Raw genomic sequence first — 22451 nt, 5'->3', positions numbered from 1 at the left:
CCCTCGGCTCCACACAGTGCGGCCAGGCCAGGTCCAAGATAAGGGCTGGTCACACTACAAGTACATGCTGTTGAGTCGGTGAGTCTGAACTACACCTAAATACATTTGTTTGTAAATGTACACTCTGAGGTTAGACTGTTTGGCTGAATACCAACTCCACACTCCCATGCTGTGTGGCCTTGGGCAAGTTGTGCCATTTCTATGGCCCAGAGCTCTTTCTCTGAGAAACGAAGCCAATGACACTCTGGGTGTGTGCTTGTGCAAGAGGACGGAGGAGGCCTGAGCAGGGCTGGACCTCATGTGCTGGTGGGAGGACTGTGCTCCCCAGAAGCTCTTGTAACAAGTGACTCTTATGGTGTTAAAGGTCCCACAGTAAAGAGCTTACTACAGAGCTATCTAGGTCAGACAGCACCGGAGATCTTCAGTAAGGAGAGTCCCTGAAAATTGGGTGACCGCTGCTCCATCCACATGAAGAACACGTTCAAGTAAAATACGACAGTCACCACGACAGAAAACAAGGTGACGGCAGAGAAAACGGGCTAAAATGTGGGAGCAACTCCCTCCCTCGAGGACATTTTAGTTTCTGCGTTTTCTACATTATTTTCTACATTTACTTTATTACCCCAAAGTTGAAAACCTGTCAGTGTGTTATGTGACACCTCAAAAAGTTAAGCATCTGACCCAGCAATCCCTAGATATTTTATAGCAGGAAATTCAAACATAAACTTGTACGTACATGTCTATTGCAGCATTTCCCACCACAGTCAAAAGGTAGAAATGTTCACCAACAGAAAATCAAAATGCGGCGCACACAAAGAACTATTACTCCGTCCTCAAACAATACTTCTGATGCATTCCACCCTATGGCTACACTGGAAAACTATGTAATGTGTACATTTAGCCACAGAAGACCAAATATTATTCAAGTTCCTTATATGGACGGTCTAGGACAGGCAAATGCACAGAAACCTAAGTTTATTACTAGAAGTGGGACGGGAGAAGAGGGGCTCACGGCTTAAGGGGCAGAAAGTTTCAGTTAATTGGTAGTTGCTATCAAGTTGGTTCCAACTCATAACGGCCCTATGGACAACAAAATAAATCACTGCCCAGTCCTGTGCCATCCACGCCATTGTTGCAGCCACTGTGTCGATCCACCTTGTCAAAAGTCTTCCTCTTTTCACCGCCCCTCTACTTGACCAAGCATCATGTCCTGTCCCAAGCACCGATCTCTTCTGATGACGTGTACACAGTCCTTGAGACAAAGACTCGTCGCCCTCACAGGCACAGAGCATGCTGCCAGTGCTTCCTCCAAGAAGGATTTGCTTATTCTTTTGGCAGTCCACGGAGCTCGCAATCTTTCCATGCGTACCATAATGTAACATAATGCCCTCCATATGAGATTTGCTATAAGCAGTCCATCAACTGAAAATTAGCGGCCTGCTTCCAACATAAGTGAAAAACTTGCCTGCTTTTAGCTCGGTCTAGATCATGCATGTGGCTCATTATCTGACCTCTAGGTCTTCAAACTTGAGCCAATGGCTTGTCATACTGTCTGCTAATCCTGGTTACCATCAGCAGCCTGGCATCTTCTCGGTTGACCTTGGATTCATTCACCAGAAATCTGTCAGCTGATTCGTGGACTTTGGGTTCATTAGCTCCTATGAATGCACTACTTCAGAGGAGCCGCCAGGCTGGCATCTGACCTATGGACCATTTCTTTGGTAAAAAATATCTTCAGATAGATAGATAGGTGATAGATAGATAGATAGATAGATAGATAGATAGATAGATAGATAGATAGATAGATAGATATAGAAGCTTCATTGATTTTGTTTCTCTAGAGAACCCAGACAAAGACTAAAAACAGGGTCTTGCTGAGGATCTTCTGGGCCTGTTAAATTCAAGGCCGAGAGGTGAGCTCAGAAGGTGGCGGTGCCTGAGCTGAGGCTAGAGCCTCTTAGGCGCCCCCAGCAGGTGTAGCTCTTGGCACCGCTCTGCAGACCTGCTGAAGTCAGGGTGTCCTGGGGCTGTGCAGCTGTGCAGGTAACCTGGATGGTTCCTGGTGCGTGCAGTGCAGATGGGTCCCCCTTGTCAGCTTCACTGCAGGATTCACCCAAAGGAGTGGGCTCCCCTGCTGTCTTCCCTTAAATTTTCTCTCAAAGTAGACGTGCCCTGGGGGTCCACAGTGACAGTGCTTAAGGGCTTCAGGCTGTTGGGAGGGGGAGGCTATGACCCCTAACTGTGAGGCTGAGGAGGTGACATGGTGGCTGTGAGCTAGAGGATGGGGTGCTTGGTTAACAAAATCAGAATTTGCTGGTTTAAGACTTATTTGGCAGACATGTTAAGCTGCCGTAAAGGATCTAATGTGAAAAAAGAAGAAGGTGGTGGTGTCTGGTTTCGGGAATGTTGAAGGGGTGTAGATTTTCTCAAAAGATATAAGACAATCATAGAGGTTTATTATAAAGAAGTTTTGTTTTGTTTTTCATTGAAAACTGCATTGGTGAGATGGAGTGCAAGAAAAGTTACACCGAGGGATTTTTCCCAGCACAATGCTGTCATTTTTCAAGGACTGTCCTGTGTGAATGTTAATGGAACCTATAAACCTGACCTTGTCCCTCATGAGCGACCACCTGTCAAGGACTATGTCGATGTTCTGAGTCGCAGGAATCTGACATGCTGTGTACGGAGAGCCTGTGATCATCCCTCTCCAAAAGAACTTTGAAAACAGAGGCTATCTTTCAGCCTCCTGAGCGCCAGATCTCCCCTAAGGGATGAACCTTTGCTAACAACACTTCAGGGCTTCAGAGGGAGGAGCTGATGCGAAGAATTCTACCCCCAAGCCCCAGCAGATTCTGTGCTGCCTGCCAGGACACATGTCAACTCACCTCATGGCCTGGCTTCTAGCCTACTGGTAACTAGCACTGCTCCCTTGACATGACTGGGTAGGGATTGAGTCCAATCATGGGCAAGAGGATTCACCAATCACTGCACACCAGCTGGGCAGGGCAGATTTAGTCCTGCTGTGGACTGGGACCCAACACTTGGCTGGAACTCCAGGAAACTGGACTGTGGCAGAACTTCCCCAGAGCACCTGGGGGACTAACGGACCCCAAGTGGGTACAGAGTTAGCATGGCATGTGTGAGGGTTGAGCATCCGCACGGCAGAGAGTGAGCGTTTCTCCACAGGCCCGGGATTCCAAATACTAGTATCTGCCTGCCACAGACCTACACCCAAATCCAAAGTGGGCCCGACTCTGGCACAGCGAGCCTGCGGAGATTGCTCCCGTGGACAATGCTGTACATACTCTTTGCTCGCCCCATCACCTTGGTCTTGTCAATCATTGCCTAGCACACCGTGGTGACTTGGGAGCCAACCTGTAAACTGAGATTTTGGCAGGAACAATATTGAATGATTTTCTGCCTCTGGCTCCTGCTGGGGTCGGCTGGTGTTCAACTCCTGCCTACCCTTGCCAATCTGGCTTCAACAACAAGGGCATGAGGATTGTTTAGTACCCAGAGGCACATATTTTAGAAAATAACATCTTGTCTCAAAAAGAATGGTCAATCTTGACACGCTTGAGGAGCCAGGAGAAAACAACCCAATTACCTGGAGCACAGACAGATGAATTGTCTGCCTATCTTTCCTAGAGAAAGGGGGGGGGGCCTTGGATCCTTCCAGGAGGGGCATTAGAATGATGATTTCTGGCTATTGTAAGCAACCAGAAGAAAAATTCGATTCAAATACAGAAAAATGGAAGAGGCTAAACAAGAACTTGAGAATGCTATTAAAAAGAAAACCCTCTGACAAAAAACACAATAACCTCAACTAGAAATTCAAAAGATAAACAATAAGATATTAGAACTAGATAACATGCTGAAAGAACAAAATATAAAGACTCAAGCAACAGAATCAAGAATCAGTGATCTCAGAGAAAAATTTCTCGAGACCAAAATACAAGAAGATTGAACTACAAAAATGCCCAAAAAACTTTTTTAAAAGTCTAAGAACTCTAAAGGACACTATCAAAAATTACAATATTCATTTGATAAATACCCCAAAACATAAAGAAGAAATATTAACTATATAGAAAATAGTTGATGAAGTATTGAGGATTTCTATGATGTTATGAATACTCAATTCATAACAATACACAATATAAAATAACTATTCATGGCCAGAGAATTCCAGACAGATGTGATCCCAAAAGAAAATCAACATGACACATTATAATCAAGTTTTCTGATTATCAAATAAAGGAAACAATACTGAGAGCAACGCCAAAAAATGAACACCCATATATAAAGATCAACCACTTAGGTGAAGTTCAGATTTGTCTACTGACACCATTAAAGCAATCTATTGACAGATTCAAAACCTTGAGAGAAAAACACTGTGAACCAAGGATTTTATATCTAGCAAGTATATTCCTTCCTCAAATATAAGGGAGACGTCATTTCCAGATCAGAAAAAAACTAGAAGAATTTGTAGAAATAATACCACCTCTACAAAAAATATTGAGAAGTTATTTGAACAGAGAATCCATAACAATAACAAACAGCAACCTAAAATTATCAGAAAAGACATTGTTACGGAGAAAAATATACTACCTAAGTACACAAATGGAAACAAAAATACACAAATTAAAATAGGGATTCACAGATAACAAACAATGAAGAAAAAAAAATGCAGAGAGGTGACAGAGTAGATCATTAATAACCAAACACAGGAGGTATTGAACCGTTTGTAAAAGCCAATAAACTATATTGAATTAAGAAAGAAAACCACAAAAATCAATCCTCAAAGAAAACATTACGACCTCAGCAAGAGAAAAATATTATAAGCAAAATAATTATTGAGATAAAAAAACAAAAAGTATGAAAAATTAAAATCAGTATCAGCATAAGAAAGCATATAACAAAATGATGCCAATAAAACCATACTTATGAATAACAACTTTGAATGGAAACCCATTGAATTCACCAGTTAATAAAAAATAACAAAATGAATGAACAAACATGAACCATTAATATAGTACTTATAAAAAAGGCACCTTAGATATAAAGACAAATATAGACTAAAAGTGAAAGGATAGAAAAAATATGTATCAAGCTAATCAATGGAAGTCAAATGAAAAAGCAAGAGTAGCAATATTTATCTGATAAAATACACATCAAAGTAAAACACATAATGAGAGATAAAACAGGTCACTATATAATCATGAAAGCTTTAATTGAACAAGAAATAATAACCATAATTAATAAATATGCACCAAGTGAAAGACCTTCAAAAACTTTAATCAAATCCTTACAAAATATTATAAAACAAATATAATAATGTTGGGAGATTTGAACAAACCCAGTATCTTCAAGCAAAGATTGATCTATTAGAAAGAAAATCAGCAAAGATGTACAAAAACTGAACACCACAACTAATTAACAATCTCGTAGCCATATAGAGAATACATCACCCAACAAAACCACATTTAGCGTATTTTTCTAGTACTCATGTCCCTACTCCAGAATAGATCACATTTTAAGGCCATCAATAAATTCAAAAACCTTGAGATACTAACAAGCAACATATTAAAACCTCTGGAACATGGCAAAAGCAGTTCTCAGAGGGCAGTTTTTAGCAATAGCTGCATAGCCAGAAAGAATTAAATTAAAATAAACACATCAACCACAGCTATCAGTCCAGCAAAACAAGCCCTCAAACATGAGAAGCAAAGAAATAACAAGAGAGTAAGGTCGAAATAAATGAATCAGAAAAACAATTTTCAATTACATTTTAAAAATCAACAAGACCAGAAGTTGATTCTTCAAAAAGATTAACAAAATTTGCAAACCACTGGATAATCTAACAAAAGAAAAAACAATATTTATTCATAGAATATGACAGGAGTGACATTACAACAGAACCAGCTGAGATAAAATAATACACAGAATATTATGAAAAAATGTATTCCAGCAAATTTGAATACCTAGAAGAAATGGATATATTTCAAGAAATGAATTGTATACTTGTGAGAGTTGGGGTTTTTGTGCCAACATGGCACCTGTAAGAAAATATGGGTGGAGTTTAGCCTCTCCATCGGGCACAGCTTGATGACCTCAATTGGAGCTGCCACCAAGATAAACGGCCTCTCTCTCTCAACATTGAGAAATCAACTGTATTCTTGTATAAGAAAGAAGATGCCACTGATATGGATAACTAATGAAAAGATAAAATAGGAATAAATCTTTCCAGAGAAACAACAGATTTGTACAAAGAAAACTACAAAACGCTCCTACAGAAAACCAAAAGAGACACAAAGGACACGATCATCCATGCTCCTGGATAGGTAAGCTAAGCAAAGGGAAAATATCATTATTACCAAAAAAAAAAAAAAAAAGTCACAAGATCAACGCAATTCTGAGGCAAATCTCACCACAACTCTTTAAAAAAGGGAAAACTAATCATCAACTTTATAGGAAAAAGAAAGAAACCCAGGAAAAATAAAATAGTACTTAAAAACAAAAACAAAGTAGAAGGCCTTTCCTTCTGACTTTACAATCTACTGTGGAAGAGCAGAGGAGGATGTCTGCCACAGAGTCTCCGCTCATCCCGGTCAGAATGCAACCTGTAGGAACCCGTGTCTGGGAAAATCAGGCACAGGACCTGAATTTTAAAATAAAAACCCCTCAGAGATCCCAGACTCCAGCATAACAGTCAGAGTCTCTCTGGCCCCCCTCACCCTGCTCAGCAGCATGCGGGGCTCCCCTACTCCAGATCAGACACCCCTTCTCACCTCCCATTCTCCTTCCTTTCTGCCCCTGGGAATCCCTGCAGGGAGGACAGATGCTGTGGCCTGTATGGCACAGAGTCCCCTCACAATATAGGCAGTGTGACTTCTCACTTTTTCAGATAGCCAGGGCTACCCCGCCCCCTTTCCCCTGGAGACCCTTCCTCTTCTTGATAGCCTAGCTCCTGCACCAACCCATCAGCTGCCTGCCACTGTGAAGCTGATGGCATCCAAACCAGGGGCACTTTCTTCTGACTGCTTTATCCTTCCTACATCATAGAGTGACCCTGTTGGAGTCATCCAGACTCTCATCCTGAGATGGAAGCAACAAGGTGGGGATGGGAGCTTAGGCAGACCATGCCCACAACAAACAGGCTCCTTTCTTTATGTCAGAATCCACAAGTGCCTCGTACACATACTGGTGGGGTACTCAGGCTCTGGCTCCTGGCTCCTGACATCCACACCCCTTATTTCTCTGGAAGGTAACCTGTGCCCACACTAGACTGTGCACCTCTCACACACATCCTTCTCTCATCTACCAGAAAAGAATACAAGGGTGAGAAACTCCTATCACATTCTTGTTTCCAAGAACACACTAGAGCACCAGGTCTTGTTATGGAGGGAAATTTTCCCTCTGAGGAAATACTGAATGCCCTCAGAGGCCACCCCAAAGAGTGGCCCCTGGACAGGGAAATAAGGATTTTTTAGCTCCCAGAAGTTCCAGCCCCAAAGGACACTTATTTTGATTCTTTTGCCCCGCAGAACCCCCCATACTTCCTAGATTCCATCATAAGCTGATCACTGTACACTTTAGAGCCTCAGGCCTCTCATGGAAAACATAAGGCTGCACTCAACTTCCAATAAGAGCGGTGGGACAGGGCCCACAGAAGGGCCACAGTAGGGCACCTACTTTGTCCAAGGCCACAGTAGGGCACCACCCACTGCTTTTGAGGGAATAAAATCAGAGGTTCCTACCGAGAGGGTGGCCCTCAGGAAATGAGCTTAGGATTTTTAGCTCTAAGAACTGCTTACCCCCTAAAAGACACATGACTTTATCACTTTTGCCATTCATCCCAGACTTACTTCTTTAATTATATTATAGCCCGATGTATGTACTAGATTACACTCTCCACCTACCCCACTACCGCCACTACTTCCAGATCTTGCTTTCCCTTCCTCAGTGCAGTACAACTTCCGCATAAACAAGTACTAGCACACCTCTTAGAATCCCAAATATATTAAAATTTATTATATTTAACCAGAAGACCACCTATTATTAATAGTATCACTTAAACCTTCTCTGGTGGTCCTAGCCCCCACTTGTGCTGCACACTCAGCTCTCATTTCTTCCTCAGCTCCACACAATAAAATGTTCAGCCCCTCCTGGACATTTTCCCTATAACCCAAAGAGCCAACTGACCCCCCTTACACAGTCCAGAAACCTACACATGATCTAGGTCACATAAACAACAGTCAACAGCAATAACCACAAAAATCAAGAAAAACAAAATTCAACCATTGAAGATCACCCAAACCTAATGGAATATACAAATAAAGAAGTCCTGGAACCACAAGAAAAAGAATAAAGGCGAATGAGGTTTAGGACCATGTAAGAGATCTGAGGATCAATCTTGATAATAAAGGGAGAAACAGAAATTACCAGATTGATAGTAACAGTAGGAAACGTCAATACACCACCCTTAAGAAAAGACAGATGAACAGGAAAGAAACAATAAAGAAACAGAAGAGCTGAACAACACAGTCAAAAAGTTCAACCTCCTAGATATTTACATAGTGCTCCGATGGAAAGCAATAAACCACACATTTTCCCCCAACCCACATGGTACATAATCTAAAATAAACCACCTGCTAGGGCACAAAGCAGACCTTAACCATTTCAAACACATAGAGATCATGCAAACCATCTTCTCAGACCACAGTGCCAAAAAGCTAGAAATCAACACTAGAGAAATCAAGAACATAAAGAAAATGCATGGAGGCTCAACAACAGACAACTTTAAAAAGACTTGAGTATTAGCCCAAATAAGAGATGCAATGAAGATGTTCCTTGAAACAATGGAGAATGGAAACACAACATCCCAAAACCTAGGGAACACAGCAAAAGCAGTTATCAGAGGTCAACTTATAGCAATCAATGCACATATAAAAGAGAATAAAATCATTTGCAACACTATAACACAACTCCCGAAGAGAGCTCTGAAAAAGATATTAAAAATGCCATTCACAATAGACACAGAAGTTGAAATACCTATGAATAAACCTAACCAAAGAAACAAAAGACCAGAACACAGGAAACTACAGAACATTATTACAAGAAACCAAAAGAGATCTACACAAATGGAAGGAAATCTCATGTTCATGAATAGGAAGACTCAATATTATGAAAATGCCAATACTACCTAAAGCAATCTACAAATACAATGTTATCCTGATCCTAATCTGAACCTCATTCTTTAAAGAAATGGAAAAACTTTTGACCAATTTTATGTAGAGGGGGAAGAAGGCCAGGATAAGCAAAGAACGTCTCAAAGAGGAAAAGAAAGCAGGGATTCCTGTACTACCTGACCTCAAAACCTGCTGCACAGTCACAGCTGTAAACAACAGCCTGGTAGTGATATAATGATAGATATACAGACAAACAGAACAGGATAGATAATCCAGAAATAAAAGCATCCACCTGCAGGCAACTTGTTTTCAACGAAGGACCAAAAAACATGGGAAGGAGGTGCCTTCTTCAAAAAATGGTGCCAGAAAAAATGGCTCTCCATGTGCAGAAGAATGAAATGGGATCCACATCTCACGCCATGCACAAAAACAAACTCAGGAAGGCTCAGACACCTAAATGTAAAACACAAACCTATTATCCGGATCATCAAAGAGACAATTGGGACAAATTTAAGAGCGCCCTTGTAGGGCATAAACAGACTACCAGATACAACAAAGGAAACACACAAATTGGAAGACAAAATAGATGACTGGGTCCTCTTAAAAATAAAACACTTGTACACATCAAAAGAGTTCATCAAAAGACTGAAATGAAGAGTCCTAGGATTGGGGGAAATCCTCAGCAATGACATAATAGACAAAGGACTAATTACTAAACTCAAGAGAATTCTGCAACATCGAAATAAGAAAAGAAAACAACCGTTTCAAAGCTGTTCACAGAGGGCTACCCTGGAATGGCGGACAAGCTCATAAGACAATGCTCTTGTCCACTAGCATCTGGGAAATGCAAATCAAAACAACCGTGAATGCCATCTTGCACCCACAACCACAGCCCAGTTTCTTAAAAAGTGAGAGGGAACAATAAAAGCTGGGGAGGGTGTGGAGAGACTGGAGCTCTTTGCACACTGCTGATGGGCTCGTAAATATGTTCACACACTGTGGAAAGTGACGTGTAAACACTGAAAATGACTGTCAATAGAAATAGCAGACAACCCAGCAACGTCAGTATTGTGCACATACCCCAAAGAAATAAGAGACAGACCACAAGTAAACGTCTGCTTTCCCATGTTCACTGCACCACAGTTCACAACAGCAAGAAACTGGAAACAGCCCAAACTGCCGTCATTCTAACAATGTAACCGAGAGGAATTACTGAAACACAAATGAAGCCTGAGCAGGATAGTATGACAAGAGGAAAGTCAAAGGAAATAGAAGAAAGAATTAGGAGGCAAAGGGCATTTATAGAGGTCTAAATACAGGCGTGTCCATATATAAATATATTTATCTATGATGATGGGGAAATAGCTCTATGTGCCTATATTTATAAGTTTAGTATTAAGGTAGCAGTAGGACATTGGACCTCCACTCAAATCCTCCCTCAATTCAAGAACACTTTGTTCTATTAAACTGGTATTCCATAATGCTTACCTTCCCAGTAAGATCACTGAAGACAAAGCTGGTGCACAAGCAAATGTGGTGAAGAAAACTGATGGTGCCGGGCTATCAAAAGATATAGCATCTGGGGTCTTAAAGCCTTAAAGATAAACAAGCCGCCATCTAGCTCAGAAGCAACAAAGCCCACATGGAAAAAGCACATCAGCCTGTGTGATCACGAGATGTCGAAGGGATCAGGTATCAGGCATCAACGCACAAAAAATCTTATTGTGAATGAGGGGCAGTGCAGAGTGAGGACCCAAAACCTATCTGTAGGCAACTGGACATCCCTTTACAGAAGGATTGTGGAGGGGAGACGAGCCAGTCAGGGTACAGGGTAGCAATGATAAAACATACAACTCTCCTCTAGTTCTTAAATGATTCCTGTCCCCGCTATCACGATCCCAATTCTACCTTACAAATCCAGCTAGACCAGAGGATGTAAACTGGTACAGATAGGAACTGCAAACACAGGGAATCCAGGACAGATGATCCCTTCAGGACCAGTTGTGAGACTGGTGATACTGGGAGGGTGGAGGGAAGGTGGGGTAGAAAGGGGAAAATGATTACAAGGATCTATATATGACCCCCTCCATGGGGGATGGACAACAGAAAAGGGGTGAAGGGAGATTTCTGACAGTGTAAAACATGACAAAATAATAATAATTTATAAATTATCAAGGGTTCATGAGGGAGGGGTAGTGGGGAGAGAGGGGAAAAATGAGGAGCTGATACCAAGGGTTCAAGGGGAAACAATTGTTTTGAGAATGATGATGGCAACAAATATACAAATGTGCTTGACACAATGGATGGATGGATGGATTGTGATAAGAGTTGTACGAGCCCCCAATGGAATGATAAAAAGAAAACCTTGATATATATACACACAGTGGAATACTAGGCATCCCTAAAAAAAACTGTGATGAAACACTTCACGTCATAGAGGGATCTGGAAACTATCATGCTGGGTGAAGTCTGTCAATCACAAAAGGACAAATATTCTACGCGTTGACTACTGTAAGGAAAAACACCAAGATGAAGGCAAACCCACGCTTCCCTGGCATGCAGTCCTGTACCCCAGTCTGCCCGGCAACGCAGCAGAGAGCTGACTAGTGTCAGGAAGCGCACACACACACCACCCTCTCTGTAGGTTTATCTTAAAAAGCACTTTGACGGAAGGGACCTCACTTCAGGCGGGATCAGATTTTCAAGACCGGGAGAAAAGAAGATGACCATGCAGTTGCTGCCATAGAAACATGAGCAGGTCACCTCAAACAAGCATTCTTACCAGAGGGATAAGCACTGTTGATGGGGAAATCAAGTCAAGATGGGAGAAGGGGGGCATACGAGTCTCAGGGAAAGTGTTGTTTCTGTTGGTAGAAAGTGGGGGAGACCAACTCCTCCCACAGGGAAAAAAAATATTCACCATACTTACATAGACCCCCCCCCCAAGGGGATAATATGCCTGGTTCTATGCTCCTAACAAGGCCATTTAGACCTGGTTTCTGCAAAGCCCCGGGGACCCAGGCCATGTGTCATAAAATACTGAAACACTGAACGCGGTGTTTTTGCGACACACAACATACTCCAAAGGCCAAACTAGGGGAACTTGGTGTGAAAAGCCCACTAGGTGAGCTGGATTCCATCTCAAAAGCCCATGGGGGGGGGCCTAAAGCCCAAACCACTTGGTGTATGAAAACACAGAAGACAGATATACCCAAAGCACAGCACTGGTGGTCGGCAGGCTATCACACAATTACTACTTCAACGTCCTACTTGCTCTATTAGGATATATATTATATATATTAGTCTGGTAGACCTGGGTCTGCCACAGTAATTGAATATTATTGTAAATTTTGCCTGGCCACCAACCCCCATGTGTAAACAGTATCCAGTCACTTAGGATTTATTCTGCACATGTAATGTGATTTGTAGCTGACCTACACTTGTTTAATCTCCTTTTTAAAAATTGTGTTTTAAATGCATTGCCATGGGCTAAATCAATGACAGTATAAACAGAAGGACCTTATGCTCCAAGGAGATGACTGATAATGTTCTCAACATAAAATAACCAAGATGCCTCAGAGGCACATTTAAACATAGATATAGTAATGGATTTGGGGCTCACGCTTAATCCTAGCCCCAATCTAAGAATAATTACTTCCTACGACATGGCCCAGCTTGATCCGGAAGACGAGAACACTGAAGATAGATATATGAGTGCTACAGCAAAGCATGGAGAAGAAACCAAATGGTGCCCAACTGTGAGAAAGAATAGTGTCTGGGGTCTTAAAGGCTTATTTTCAAACAAGCAGCCATCTAAGTGAGACGTCAACTAAGCCACATGGAAGAAGCCCACCAGCCTGTTTGAGTCAAGGCTTGTAAATAATATAATCCGAATCTGAAGGAGGGAATGGTATCAGGGGTTAGTTAAACTGTGAGCACCTGCTTTGCAGAAAGTTATGGGTGACAGCGGAAGCCCAAAATCCATTTGTAGGATCCACACATAGAATAAACTCTGATGATTTCCCTCTGATCATAATCAAAGAGTGAGAATAGTCAGGTTATTGGGCAAAGAGTGCTGTAGAGACAATTATAGTTGATTAAAATGTAGCATCTGGTTTGAATGGCTAAAATGTAGCATCTGACCTGATCCCCTTTCTGATACATTTAATAGTAGTAACAGTTTTTTTTAAAGGGGTAGGGGGGGAAGCATGTGGAAGAATCATGTGGGGAATTCCTTCAGAACACGGACCACAGATGCGAACAGGCCTTGTTACCATGTGGAGGGCAGTGGAAAGTGAATTATGACAGATGTCTCTAGGGCAGTGGTTCTCAACCTTCCTAATGCCACAACCCTTTCAGACAGTTGCTCATGCGGTGGTGACTCCCAACCATAACATTATTTTTGTTGCTACTTCAACACTGTCATTTTGCTACTGTTATGAATTGTCATGTAGGCGGGATGTATTTTTATTGTTACAAACAACATAATTAAAGCATAGTGATTAATCACAAAAACAATATGCCATTATATATTGTGAAATATTTACTTCTAATTACAAATAAATGAAATTCTGTCTTGAAGCATGTTGTACCATAGGTAACAGTCTTCACGCTGGGCACTTGTATGCGGGCATATCTACACATGGGCAGACCCACCTGGAGACAGATAGAGAAGCATTGTCTCAGTTCTTAAGACCATTGGAAATATGTGTTTTCTGATGGTCTAGGCGACCCCTGTGAAAGGGTCATTTGATACCCCCCCCCAAATGGTAATGACCCACAGGTTGAGAACTGCTGATCTAGGGTAAAATCCAGTACCTTACCATTTGATCTCCCATTGACACACGTTAAGTTTGTTCTAGCTTGTAATGCTTTCTGTTTCCTTTCCAACTGGGGCACAACTCTGTTGTACTTAGTTATTGTTGGCAGCTTTTCTTTACTCTGCTATGTATTTTATATGGTTTTTTGGTATATGAGATCCAAGATGGGTGAATCTATACAGGCAATAACTGGATTAAGGGTTCCCTGGAAGTACAGCAGGGGAGGTTGGGGGGAAATGAGGTGCTAATAACAAAGAATACAAGACAGGGGGAAAATGTTCTAAAACTGATTGTGATAGCTATTGTACAACACTTCCTGATATGATCTGGAGTGTGTCCTACTAAAATGGATTATTTAAAAATACATAGATTTAGTAAAGGGACTGAATCAGGCTTGAGAATGACCATATTGCTTTGGTTGGCTTTCATGTTATGCTTCTTTTTATGCAAAAATAGTCCATTTTCTCATTTAAAAATACTTTTAATAGAGGAGAGGGGAGAACCTATTATATAGCAACAGTAATCAAAGCAGTTGGGTATTGGTACGCGGAGAGACATGAAGGACAACAGATTAGAACTGAGAACCCAGAAATGCAACTAAGAACTTACAGACACCTGATTTTTTTTTAATAAAAGATTAAAACACATTAAGTTGAACAAGATGCTCTTTTCAATAAACAGTGCTGGAAAAACTGGATCTCCACCTGCAAAAGCATGAAACAGGACCTATACTTAACATCATGCACAAAAACAAACTCCAGTTGGATCAAAGATCTAAACATAAACCCTAGAACCATAAAAATCATCCACATAAAAAGAGACAAATATAAGAGTCCTAATTCAAGACATAAATACACTACAAAATTAATTTTTAAATACTTACACTGTAGAAGACAAACTAATGGACCAGGACCTTCTAAACTGATGACATTGGTGCACATCCAAAGACTGCATCAACACAATTCAAAGAGGACTCACAGATTGGGAAAAATATTTAGTAAATGACATATCAGATAAAGGACTAATTTCAAAAATCTATAGAAAAACTAAACCTAAATAAGAAAAATACAAATAAACCAATCAAAAAAATTGGAACAAGACATGAACTATTTGCTAAAGATGACAACAGAGTGGCCAACAACCATTTGGAGAAATGTTTGCATTCATTAGCAGTCAGAGAAATACAAAGTAAAACAATAATGAGATACCACCCCACACCAATACTTTTAGCAAAAAAAAAATTTAACAGAAAATTAAGTGCTAGGGAGGATGTAAGTAAAGTGACTGGAATGCTCACACATTGCTGGGGAGACTGTAGAACTATCCAAGCACTGTGGAAATCAGTATGGTACTTCCTTACGCAAATGCAAATGCAATTCACCTTACAACCCTTCTACTGGGCATACTCCCTAAAGAAATCAAGAATACAATGCAAACAGACACATTTGTGTTTACTGTAGCAATTTCCATAATAGCAAAGAGACAGACACAAAAACTCCGATTACAGAAGAATGGGTTAAAAAAAACTGTGATACATTCATATAATGGAACATTATGCATTCATTAAAAAATGATGACTTTTAAATACCCTAAGACATTGGAAAAAACAATAGAATATTCTGCTTAGCAAAATTAGTAAATCTTATAAAGGTAACTATTTAATAACACCATTATTATCAGCAAAATCAAAAACAAAAAGTTATTTTCACACCAAAGGAGAGGGCTTTGAAGAAGGACAAAGAGGCCAGAGACAGGGACATGGGGGAACAGGAGATTGTGGAGTGAGGGGGAGAGGAGGAGGAGGGGAAAAGAGTCACATTTATGGGCGGGTTAACAGGAAATTGTTACTGATGTGATGTGCTGAGACGGGCCATGCAACCACACAGAAGGTTTTCTTTTAAAAATCAAAATGCAAAAATTAAAAAAAAATTTTAAGTGAAGACTCATGGCCTTAAAAGCCCTCCAGATTCCCTCCTGCTCTGATCTAAACACGGGTTTGAGCAACTCTAAAGGAGGGAAAGCAACCCTGACCTGAGCTTGAATTCTGCAGTACATACGAGTCCAAGTAAAACTAACAATAAATAGCATGTACTGAGTCCTCTAAGGAGTCAGCCCTGCAGCCTTGGCGTGGTAAATCGAAGAGTACAGATTTCTCTGGAGAAGGTTTGGAGAGAGAAACGCTGCTTGTAGACGCAAATAGATTTAAATGGAGGCTATACCAAGAAACAATGTCTTCCCATTTTGATATTTTTGCTTAATAATGGCTTCTGAGATTTTTGTCGCAATGCTTACAACCTACCCTGGTATTGTTAACACCATAAAAAGTGAAGAAAAAGAAAAAATAAACCTGTCAGTAGGGAAGCAGTGTTGGTGATGTCCTATAATCCGGAAGAGACATAAGTGGGACAAGGCGTGAACACTGAGTTCTGCAAGGGGCCCTGGGAGCCATCTGCTCCAGAGAACTAGCGAAACTCCTCCTCTCCTACAGCTGTTCCTCCCTTAGGTCTTTCCTGGACCCTCACCCGTGTGCCTAAAGCCCTATGTGCCTCGGGAGTGCTCCCCTACACACATGCATGTGCTCCTGCACCACAGCTCAGTCCTTGGCATATGCCCCTGTTCAACCAAGGCCGGGAGCTTTCCCAAAGCCCTCCGGAGGAGCCGAGGCTAGCCTCCCCAGCACGTGATCAGATCAAAGAGCCAGAGGGGGCAGATCCTGGCGTTTGGACTCCACGTCATTGTCCTTCTCATCTACCCCCACTTGGCTCGTGTCCTTTCATCTTTCCTAAGCGTTTGATGGTTCCATGAAAAGGCTAGAGCTATTTTGAGTTCTTTCTCTCTTTCTTTCTTTCTTTTTTGAGTTCTTATGGGAAAGGACTATTTTCTGCCCTTTGGAGAAAAAATGCAGAACATCTTTCAGTTTGGATCACTCCAGAGTGCCCCCCCACCCCCACCCAGTCCCCAGGGACTTCAGGAGCCAGTGCACCTGAAGACATGAATGCACTCCGAGCGTGCTAGCCTGAGCAGGTGCCCGTGGACAGGGAGGTTAGGCAGCGGTACTTCAACATGGCCTGAATGAGAGGCGGCATCTGTGTCAGAGCGAGGAGACAGAGGAGTACATTTCGTCCTGCAGGCCAGACTCAACCCTTTCTCTCATGTCTGCTCTCTTCCCAGGAGCGAGCGCCCAACACCAAACCACAGGTGGGCCGCTCCCAAACGGCAATCCTCCTGAGCCCCTTGAAGACAGGAGCAACGAACGAAGGTCCACAGGGCTCCGAATCGGACTTTAGGCAGCAGTTGGAGCCCATGGGCTCCCTCCTTGCAGTAACCCCTCCTTAGTTTGCCCATGTCCCTCAGGTGACTGGCCCGACAGCAGGAGTAAAAAAGACATGTTCCACAGGACATAAGTTAGCGGACTCGGGGCTGCCCTGAGGCCCTCTGGAACATGGCAGGGTGGGTGGTCTTGGGAGGAGCACCCCCAGGCTCGCTTTCACCTCTGACTTGGTTCCAGTGAGGTGCTGTCCTTGTAACCATCCCCACGCAGCTGCAGCCTGTAAAGGGTTTAGGGGCACCCTCAGCACAAATGGGCCCGAGCCCAGCAGTGCTCAACCCCTGCACTGGCCTCTGCTTAAAGGAATAACATTGCCAACCAAAGATATCTCATTCCGCCCTGCAGTTTCAATGTGGCATGAAACAGTGACAGCTTCATAAGCTGGGTGTTTAAAGAAAACTCTACTTGAAAGATTAAAAACTGACATTTTTCAAATATTATTTAATTTTATAAATGTTGAATGATGCGCTCTAAGCCTGACTTGTTTTTCCCATTGTTTGGCAATGTTCAATTAGAGGAACTGAAGCAAAGAAAAAAAATTAAGGTTACTATTTATTTTTCAGTAGAGACAAGTGATGTTGGGCAGGGTTGTCTAGAGAAATAAATCCAGTGATGTTTATTTAATACCGGAAAAGAACTTTCTATCAGCAAGGCATTCCATCCCCATCCAAGTTCTTAGTCAGATGCCAGCTAGGGGCCTCTTAAGGCTCACGTAGCCACGAGCCAGAGAGGGGTGAAGTAAGAGCGTAGACATCACGCACCAGGGTGCAAAGCTGCATTGATGCAAGGTTGGTGGAAGCATGGCAGCGCACCGGCAGCTCTCGGGGTCAAAGGCCCACATGGGCCCTCCCTGGTGGCAGACACAGAGCCCCTGCAAGGACGAAGGCACAGAGAAAGGGCGAGAGGGAGCCAGCGCCTGGTTTCTCTTCAGAAGAAGGCCACACCCCCAGGGGGGAATTGTCTGTGATCTGAATCACCTGAAAGTGCAGCGCTAAGGATCCCAGTGCTTCTCAGACTATTGCGATGGTGATAAGGACTAAGGGCGCTGAGCCCGCGTTTGCAGAAAAATATCCTTTGAATGTATTTTACAGGCAAATCCACCACTTGATTCTTGCTGGAACGCTTTGTATGTTACAGCCTTTTACAAAGACATCCTAAGGCCTCCTTTTCCCCATCTTATGAAAAGAACTCAGGTGGGACTCATGGATGGCCGTATGATTGGAATTTAGTGAAGAGGAAAAAGGACAAACAACAAAAAATATTTCAAGATCGATTTTAATGAAAGAAATAGAGGCCAATGTACATATATTTATATGTTAAGTATTAAGATAGCAGACAGACTTTGGGCCTCTACTCAAGGCTTCCTTTAACATGAGAACACTTTGTTCTGATAACCTGCCACCCTTCCATGAAGACAGAAGATGGTGCCTGGCTATCTAAAGATATACAGTCTGGGGTCTTAAAGGCTTGAAGTTGAACAAGCAGCCATCTAGCAGGAAAGCAAAGAAGTCCACACGGAAGAAGCACACCAGCCTGTGTGATCATAAGGTGTTCCCAGGATCAGGTATCAAAAGAACCAAAACAAACAACGATATCGATGCGAACGAAGGGGTTAGAGTGGAGACCCAAAGCCCATCTGTAGACAATTGGACATCCCCCCACAGAAAGGTTATAAAGAATGGATGATTCAACCAAGATGCAGTACAGCACTGATGAATCACACACCATTCCTCTAGTTTCTGAATGCTTTCTCTCCCCCATTACCATGACCCGGTTCTACTTTACAAATCTGGCTAGAAAGGAGAACACACATTGGTTCAGATAAGAACTCTCAAGACATGGAATTCAGGACAGATAAAGAACAGTGGGAGTTGCTATATCATGAGGGTAGGGGGAAGGTCAGGGAGGGGAGGGAGGGGGAAGGAGGAGAAAGAGGGAACCCATCACAATATTGGATATATAGCCCCTGCCCAAGGGGTCTAATAACAGAAATGTGGGTAAAGGGAGAAAATGGACAGTGTAAGATATAAAATAATAACATAATAAAAATATATAACTGATCAAGGATTCATGAGGGTCAGGGGGAAGGAAAAAAAGAGGAGCTTATACAAAGGGTTCAAGAAGAAAAAGTTTTGAAAATGATGATGGCAACATATGTACAAATATGTTTGATACAATTGATGTATGGAATGTTATAAGAGCTGTAAGAACCCCCAATAAGCGGATTAAAAATTCTATTTTAAAGTACAATGAAATCTGTAATAGGTTTATATCTATCCACCTTCAAGGAAATTCAGTCAATACAAATATTCCAATTAATGCACTAACCACAAAAGCTAGTGATAAATAAATTGAAGAATTCTAACAATGTCTTCGGTCTGAAATTGACCAAACATGCAACCAACATGCATTGATAGTTACTGATGTTTGGAATGAAAAGTTGGAAAGAAAGAGGAAGGAAATATGGTCTTGGGGAAAGAAACGGGTCAGAATTTTGCAAGACCAACAACTTGTTCATAGGAAATACTTTTTCAACAACACGAATAGCAATTTTCCATGTGAATGTCTTCAAATGGAATATGCAGAAATCGAACTGAATGCATCTGTGGAACAAAGGAAAAGCTCAACAGCATCAGCTCAAACCAAACCAGGAGCTGCTTGTGGAACAGACATCAATGGCTCATATGTAAGTTTATGTTAACTCAACAAATTCTCACTGCCACTGAGCCAATGCTGACTCATAGTGACGCCCTGTGGGTTTGTTTCTGAGGCTGTAACTGTTTATGGGAGTACAAAGACCAGTCTTTCTCCCGAGCAGCTGCTGGTGGTTTTGAACTTCTAACCAAGTGGATCACAGCCCAACACTTTACCACTACACCACCAGGGCTCCATACGTTCAGGTTAAAGCTGAAGACAATGAAAACTAGGCCACAAGAGCCAAATATGACCCTGAGTCTATCCCATCTGAATTTTCCGAGCATCCCGAGAATAGATTTGCTACATTGAACACTAATGACAGAAGACCTGGTGAGCTTTAGGGGGGCGTCAACATCATTCATGAAGAAAGCAAAAGATCATTCAAAAGACAGGAAGCAACAGATCGACACTGCTGTCAGGAGAGACTCTGAAACTTGCTCTTGATAGTAGAGTAGCTAAGGCAAAGAGGAGAAATGATAAAGCCAAAGTGCTTGTCAAAGGACATGTCAAAGGACAGCTTGAGGAAACAAAGTAAAATATTATACTGAAATGTGCAAAGACTGAGAGTTAGAAAACCAAAAGAAAGAAGATGCTCAGCATACCTAAAGAACTCAAGAAAAAATACCAGTCTCAATATTGAAAGATTCTATGGGCAAAACATGAGTATTGAATGATGCAGGAAGCATCAAAAGAAGGCAGAAAGGGTACACCGTCACTGCGCCAAAAAGGACTAGTTGACACTCTGCCATTTCCGGAAGTAGCATCTGAGCAAGCACCAATGGTACTGAAGGAAGAGTGTAAGCTGCACTGAAAGCATCAGCCAAACACAACGGTCCAGGAATTGATGGATTATCAATTGAAATGTTTCTACAAGCCGATGAAGCATTGGAAGGACCCATTTCTCTATGCCAGGGAATTTGGAAGACAGCTACTGGGCCAAACCCAGTCCAACTCAAATCCCTAAGTCCGTTGCAAGCTATCACCCTCTTCAGACGCACGTAACTGCAGGCGGATGCCAAGAGGTGAAGCATGAAGCAGGAAAATCACAGGATGCGTGGATTCAAAGTTGGTGGGAACATGACGGGGCACATGGTTAGACATGGGTATCTCCCAGTGTCTCTCACTCTTACAAAAAGGCACCAAGGATTGACAGATTGAACTTCATCCCTAACCAGGAGAGGACATAATATCAAACTACCACCATGAGGTTTTCAGGGTAAGTATTGTGAAAAGATAAACGCCACTCTTTCACTCAGTGGATGTTTAAGAAGCCCAGCTCTGTGCCAGGCACACCTGGATGCACACAGGACACCATAAGGAACACCAGGGCTGACAGAACTGCGTCAGTTGCTAATGGAGCTGAACCAAATGTCTTCCTACCATGAAGGTCTATGGTCCTCACTGAGCTGAGTGGGAATTCTCTGTGGGAACTCTCTCTCCTCTAGCTCTTTGTGCTGCCTCACCGTCTGGGCTAGGTGTGGCATTTCTTTTTTTTTTTTAACAATTTATTGGGGCTCATACAATTCTTATCACAGTTCATACATATACATACATCAATTGTATAAAGCACATCTGTACAGTCTTTGCCCTAATCATTTTTTTCTCCTCTTTTCTTTTTTTACATTTTATTAGGGACTCATACAACTCTTATCACCATCCATACATATACATACATCAATTATATAAAGCACATCCATACATTCCCTGCCCCAATCATTCTCAAAGCATTTGCTCTCCACTTAAGCCCCTTGCATCAGGTCCTCTCTTTTTTTTTTCCCTCCCTCCTCTTTCCCCCCTCCCTCATGTGCCCTTGGTAATTTATACATCGTAAGGATCCACATGTGACCTCTTCCCTGGGAGAGGGACAGCAGAGAAGGGGGGAAGGGAGACTCTGGATAGGTGTGGCATTTCTAAACATCGCCATGTCTCCCTCTCATGGTTCCTGACGAGAGTTGGCCCTTTCTTAGCCTAGCAGGCTTATTAACAACCTGTGACATACAGATGACACAACCTGCTTGCTGAGAGTAAGGAGGACTTGAAGCACTTGTTGACAAAGACCAAGGACTGCAGCCTTCAGCATGGATTTGGACTCAATGTAAAGAAGGCCAAGATCATCACAACTGAACCCATAAGGAACATCATGATAAATAAGGAAGAGGTTAAAGTTGTCAAGGATTTTGTCTTGCTTGGACCCACAGTCAATGCTGGCAGGTTAGGAAAAAGATCCTTGTCTCCCTTTAGCATCTGTGGGTGTAGCATTATTGAACCTTGGCATTAATCGCCCCCTGAGAGTATCCCAGCATACAGAACCTGGGTCCAAAGGATGCACTCCTCTCCTGGGCCCTCTTTCTTGATGATCGTAGGTACCTTGGCTGTAAGATTCACAATTGCTTATTGTGCATACCACATGCATGGATG

At 42.2% G+C, this 22451-nt stretch overlaps 1 protein-coding gene across 1 annotated transcript in view; it reads right to left on the bottom strand.

Annotated features, from left to right (window-relative positions):
• ADCY1 (adenylate cyclase 1) overlaps positions 1-22451 on the bottom strand; it is a 226498-nt gene that overhangs the window by 83824 nt on the left and 120223 nt on the right. The window lies entirely within an intron of this gene.

This window comes from Tenrec ecaudatus, chromosome 9, assembly GCF_050624435.1.
Source record: "Tenrec ecaudatus isolate mTenEca1 chromosome 9, mTenEca1.hap1, whole genome shotgun sequence".
NCBI lineage: Eukaryota > Metazoa > Chordata > Mammalia > Afrosoricida > Tenrecidae > Tenrec > Tenrec ecaudatus.
Note: the sequence above shows the minus strand (reverse complement) of the source record. Positions and strands in the feature narration are given on the sequence as shown.